Consider the following 6,085-nt stretch of genomic DNA (forward strand, 5'->3'; position numbering starts at 1 on the left):
ACAAAAGGCCCTGCTTTGAAAGTCTATCCCCAGCTTTCTGATCAGCCCCTTGAAGCACTGAAAGGTCACCAGAACGTCTCCCTGGAGCCTTCTCTTTTCCAGGCTGATGAACAACCTCAGCTCTCCCAGCCTGGCCTCACAGCAGCCATGGATCATTACTGTGCCCCCAGAATTTCTAACAGAAAGCTTTAAGGAGAAGCCTCCCCAGGAGCAGCACAGGCAGCAGTGTTACCAAGTCAGGATCTGCAGCAGATTCACAGCTGATTTCACTGCCCTCCTCTTCCCACAAGAAATTCTTTTACATGGGCAAAGCACCAAGTCATGAAAGTGGCTTCTGAGTGGTGGAGGCTGGAGAAGCTCAGCACAAGGGAAGCCCTGCTCTACCTGCTGTGAGCCTACCTGTGCCATGATTCACGTGGGCTGGACTTTGCTTAACCTGGCTTTTACCCCACCTCCTCAAGAACCTGATCCAAAGTCCATTTCCCCTTTCTCCAGGGAAGTGACCTGCAGCAGATGAGGGCAGTGATGATAGCTCAGGCTCAGGTCTCAACCAGGCTATAATCACAGCCCCTTGCATGGCTCTGAACCACAGCTCAGTATAATTCAATTTGCCTCCAAGGGGAAAATGGAAAGCACAGAGAAAATCAGTTTGACTGCACTGCTGAGACATGAGGAAGCCCCACACAGCCATTTGCCTGAACCGGAGATGGCTCTATTTTAGCTGGGACAGGAAGTGCAAGCACAGAGCTGCAGGAACTGTCTGTCTTCCAGAGCAGTATCAGCTCCTTCAGGTTTGCTTTGAAACTCCAGAAGCACATCCACAAAATATAATTTGGCTGTCTACAATCAAGCTGCCAACAACAGGATGAGTAACATGCCTTCAACCCTTCATTCCCAGAGGAGGAGGCTGGGATTTTATCTTCCAAGCTATGTCTGGACTAGCAAAATAAATTATTGGGGATTTTTCTGGACTAAAACAAGGTCTAGTTACATGTTATTTGTCTTTTAAGTAACCATCACCTTCATTTGAATTGCAAGTAGCTCAAATTCATCTTGACAGGCTCTGACCCTGTCTGACCAGTGGTTTCCCTTACTTGAGGAGGGCAGATTTAGACTGGAGATTAGGAAGAACTTCTTTAAAGTGAGGGGGCCAAGACACTGGAACAGGTTGTCCAGGGAGGTCGTTTAAGCTCCCTTCCTGAAGGTGTTTAAGGCCAGACTGGATGAGGCCTTGAGCAGCCTGGGCTAGTGGAAGGTGTCCCTGCCCATGGCAGGGCGTTAGAATTGGATGATCTTTAAGGTCCCTTCCAAACCAAACCATTCTATGAATCTCTAAGTCATCACAGTGAATCTCTAAGACATCAGAGTCTGGAAGTCTGCACATCAGTGCTATAGGCATGGAGATGAAAGGAGCCTAATGGTGAGTTATCATCTGAGAAGAGTCATCAAGAGTTCAGAAAGCATGAGAGAAACTGAGGAACAGCACAGAGAGAGAGCAAGGGCAGTACAACAGTGATGGGTCTAAGCTAGACCTGAACTCAGCAAGAATTGAGGTTGGAGTCAATGGCTCAGATTCATTTATTTCCAGGGAAGAGAAGTAACCACTGAAGCACTACAGTGGTTGGGACCTCAGATGTAATTATAGCCCTGCTCACTAAAACAAAGGCTGTGTCAGCCCTTTTACAAACACCAGAAAGAATATGCATGGCAGCTGGTTAATGTGAGTATTCCCCAGACTTCATAAAACAAGCTCAAGACTGGAAATGGCCAAATAGTGTCCCACCCCCCACTTAACCACTGCCCCTTCAAAATCTGAGTGGCTTCTGGTTTCATTGTTTGTCTGGGGATCAGGTTATCTTCTGCTCTTGTTGTTGGAGGTGTGTGGAGGTCCAATACCATAGAATCAGACTGGGTTGAAAGGGACCATAAAGAGCATCCAGTTCCACCCCCTCTGCCATGGGCAGGGACACCCCCTACAAGAACAGGTTGCTCAAGGCCACATCCAACCTGGCTTTCAACACTGCCAGGCTTGGAGTCTCTACAACTTCTGGGCAACCTGTTACAGTACCTCACCATCCTCATGGAGAATTTCTTCCTAAGGTGTCACCAATATCCAACTTCTTCCACATTGAAGCCATCACCCCTTGTCCTGTCACTCCATGCCTTTGTACAAAGTTCATTTCCAGCTCTCCTGCTGGCCCCTTCAAACACTGGAAGGCTGCTTCTAAGGTCTGCCTGGAGCCTTGTCTTCTCCAGGCTGAAAAAAGCCAATTCTCTCAGCCTGTCCTCAGGGGAGAGTGTTCCAGCCCAAGGATCATCTTCATGGCCTCCTCTGGCCCCACTCTAACAGTCTGATATCATGACAGAAAGAACAATTTAAGCAATACTTTGCAATATGAAATCTAGACTTGACTGTTTGGTGCCCCTAAAAGTGGAAAAAAGAAGAGTGCTCTACACCCAAGTCCTTAGCATAAGGCACCGCACACAGATACTTGAGTCAGTCCAAGCTGGTTTCAATGGTTCATGGGAGGCAAATAATCACACCACAGACTCCAAGTCTCTCCTCCTCTCTCCAGTGCCCACAGCCAAGTGGTACAAAGCAGCAGGCAAGGGCTAAAGGGAGGCATTTCCCCACCACACCACTCAGAACCTTCTAAGCTTCCCCACAGACAAATGAGGCAACTTGTTAAAACAGATCTGCTGCCAGGGTGAGATTCTGCAGTTCCCAGAGCTGAGCTGTGGTGTTCAAGTGGAGGATCACTGGCCAGCAAGGTGGGAACTGCCTGAGGAGTCCTTAGCTTCTGAGCAACAGTTTGGTCAGGTCAGATAGCAAAGCTCCAACGAGCATCCACTGGCGTCAGTGTGCTGCCAACAGCCTTCCCGTTTGTTCTTGAAGGACAAGAGTGACATAATCCTCTCCTAATATCATCTGAGGACTCCGGGGGGGAACAAGGGGTGACCCACAAAACTGTACCCATGGCAACACTGAACTCGCAGGGCTGGGATCCTCAATCCACTGACACTTCTTTGTGTCAGTGTCTTTGCCGTGTCCCTGGTGGCATTTCTGCAGAGACACAACACAGATTTAATAACAGCCACCTCCTTCAGCTTCGGACTGCACAATCACACTCACAAACAGCTCAACTCTTCTGCCTCCCAGCCCACTGCTTGTCACTAACCTGCAATTATCCCCAAACAAAACAAAAGGCACAGGATATTGCTGCTGTTGCAACAGTGAAGCTCTTTTCAACACTGAAAAGGCCATCTTGTCTGACGGGGAAGGGCAAAAAGAGATAAAAATGCAAGCTAGAGAGCCCAGGAATCCCCCCAAATCCACCTGAAAGAGACTAGGAAATTTCAGCAAGGGAAAATAAACACTGAAAGCAGCTCTACCCCGGCCAACATCACTTTCATCACAACCCTATTGCTGCGCTGAGTGTCTAAGCGATGATTTATTTGTCTTGCTCCAATAAAGGAAGAGTTAATCAAGCTGCAACAGCACCTTATTTATAGAACACCAGTACAACATACACTACCAGATGGAATCATCAGGCTTCAAAGAGGAAATAAGCTCTACAGTTGTCAAACTCCAGCCCAGTTCTGTCCTTTCAGCTTACAAAATGAAGCTGGAGCAACCTCACAGACAGGGCCCTGCATAAAGAGGGCAGGAAGAGGCTCCTGGCTCACTCCTCCAGAACCTGAAACAGTGAGAAAGTGCTTGCATGGCTGTTATATTATTCAAGAAGCCTTTCAGGCACTCTGCTGAAGCTGTAAATTGGGAAGAATAAAGATTGGTTGAATATAGGAAATTTTTAAAAATTGTATGTTTATTTTAACTTATATTAAAAGCTCTTTTAATACACGAGTTTGTGTTAAAACAGGAATTAGGAGAGAGAGGGAGCAACTAACAAACCCCCAGTCTAAGTTCAGGTTTAATGTGTTCCCAGATAAGGCATTTCCACACCCCTTAAAGAGAAGCAGAGTTTACAACTTCCAGCAAGATACTCTCAGAAGCAGCTTTTGGCAGCAGAACACCATCTCCAGAAACAAAAAACTTCAGTCTTGAGTTTAACCATATTCACAGAATCCCAGATGTGAAAGGACCTCCAGAGACCATCCAGTCCAACCCCACTACTAATGCAGGGGCACCCACAGCAGCTTGCCCAGGATCACAAGAGCCAGGTGGGCTTGGAATCTCTCCAGAGATGGAAAGTCCACCACCTCTCTGGACAGCTTGCTCCAGGGCACCAACACTTAAATTGAAGAAGCTCTTCCTCATATTTAGATGGACTTTCTCATGTTTATGTCCTGTCACTGAGCACCACTGACAAAGCCTGGTCCCATCCTCCTGCCACCCATCCTTGAATTATTGGTTAGCACTGACAAGAATCACCCTCAGGCTGCTCTTCTCTAGACTCAAGAGCCTCAACTCCGTGTCTCCCTTCATAACAGAGATGTTCCAGTTCCTTTAGCATCTCTGTAGCCCTTTGCTCCACCTCTCCAGCAAGTCCCTGTCCTTCTTGAACTGAGGAACCCAGAACTGGACGCAGGACTCCAGCTGTGACCTCACCAGGGCAGAGTAGAGGGGGAGGCGAACTGCAACCTTCCACCACACTGCAGGAACCATTTGTTTAACACGTAAAAGCAGAACAGCTCTTTGCAAACCAATTTTGCTCCTGCTGAAGCAGACGCCGAGCCGTACAAATCAGCAACCTTGGGCCTGCCGATGGCTGGGCAACGGTGCCGCCCGGGCCCGGTGCCGCATCCTCCCGCCACGCCCATGCAGCGAGCAGCGGCCGCAAGCCCCGGGAGCCTTTTTCTCCTCCGCCTCACCGAGCTGCAGCACGAACCCCCCTTCCTTCCCTCCCTCCCCCCCCGCACCCCCCCCGCACCCCCCTCAATGACACAGAAATCCTTATAAAGCAGGGAAGGAGACAGGAACAGAAGGAGGATAGCGGGGGGAAAAACGCACGTTACAGAAAGTTTGGAGGGGTCCCAAGCGCCGATTCACAGCGCTGCGCTGGACACCAAATCGCGGTTTGGAGCTGTTACGGAACACCCAGCTCCCAAAGATCTCCGCTTAAAGACGAGCTGCACAGGCTGCAGCCCCTACTAGACCACCTCAGCCTCTTCCCCTCCCATGCAACAAAGCCGCTCCGCGGCTGCTCCCACTTCCTCCGGGCTGAGCCAGCCGCAAACTTGGCCGGGCCGATGCTCTCTTGATGCTCCGGACCTTCCTCCTCTCCTCGCAGCTCCCCACTGTGTCAGCGGCCGCGCCGCGGCCCAGCCCGGCCCACCCTCACTCCCGCTCCACCAGCCGCCCACCGCCGCGCCCGCCTCCCCCACCCCCTCGCCCCTCACAAAGCCCCGGGAGCGCTGCCGCCCCACTGCCGGCCCTGCGCGCCCCGCGGGGCCGCAGCCTGCCCGCACCCCGCCCGCGCCCTCAACAAGGGCGAGGCCGGAGCCCCCCAGGCTGGGCCGCCCCTCGACCGCCTCCGAGGGCGCCGCACCCGCTCCCCACAGAGTGTCTCCAAGCCCGCTCCAAGCCCCTTCCCCGCCCGCAGCGGCGGCCCCCCGCGGCGGCCCTTACCGGAGGCGGAGCGGGGCGCGGGGGCTGCCGCCGGGACGGAGCCGCCTGGTCAGTGTCAGTCTCCCCTGCGGGCCCGGCCTGGGGAGCAGCAGGGAACGGAGCGGCCGCTGGCCTCACGCCGAGCGCACTACCCTGCTAGCGCCGAGGGCGGGCTCTCGGCCGCTCCGCCAATAGTACCGCGTGGCGCCCGCCGTCAGCCAATCCCTGCGAAGGCGGGCGGTGCAGGGGCGGGAGGAGCACCGGGCGGGGCCGAGGCGGCGCTGAGGCGGCGCTGCAGTGACAGGGCAGCGGGGTAGGGTGCGGCGTGGAGGGGCCATGGCGCTGGGTGGGGAGGGGTGGGGCGGGGGCGGGCGGAGGGGGCCGAGGGGAGGGGAAGGGAAGGGAAGGGAAGGGACAGGACACGGCCGTAGCCGTTGGGGGGAAAGGACAGGAGTGGGGCTGGGTGGCCGTGGAGGTGAGGGGGAGCACAAAGGGGAGGTGGATAAGGGGTGGGGG

At 53.3% G+C, this 6,085-nt stretch overlaps 1 protein-coding gene across 8 annotated transcripts in view; it reads right to left on the bottom strand.

Moving 5' to 3' along the window:
• The window catches only part of MAP4 (microtubule associated protein 4), a 131,157-nt gene extending 125,433 nt beyond the window's left edge, over nucleotides 1-5,724 (bottom strand). For 3 of the 8 annotated variants that reach the window (XM_054171300.1, XM_054171302.1, XM_054171297.1), the window contains exon 1: nucleotides 5,591-5,716. The gene's annotated coding sequence lies outside the window, so the exon portion shown is untranslated. Of the gene's footprint in view, nucleotides 1-5,590 lie in introns of all 8 variants that reach the window. The other 5 variants (XM_054171299.1, XM_054171303.1, XM_054171301.1 and 2 more) reach the window with 5 other exon arrangements.
• Between the last annotated feature and the right edge of the window lie 361 nt (nucleotides 5,725-6,085).

Source organism: Dryobates pubescens, chromosome 21 (genome assembly GCF_014839835.1).
Source record: "Dryobates pubescens isolate bDryPub1 chromosome 21, bDryPub1.pri, whole genome shotgun sequence".
Classification (NCBI taxonomy): domain Eukaryota; kingdom Metazoa; phylum Chordata; class Aves; order Piciformes; family Picidae; genus Dryobates; species Dryobates pubescens.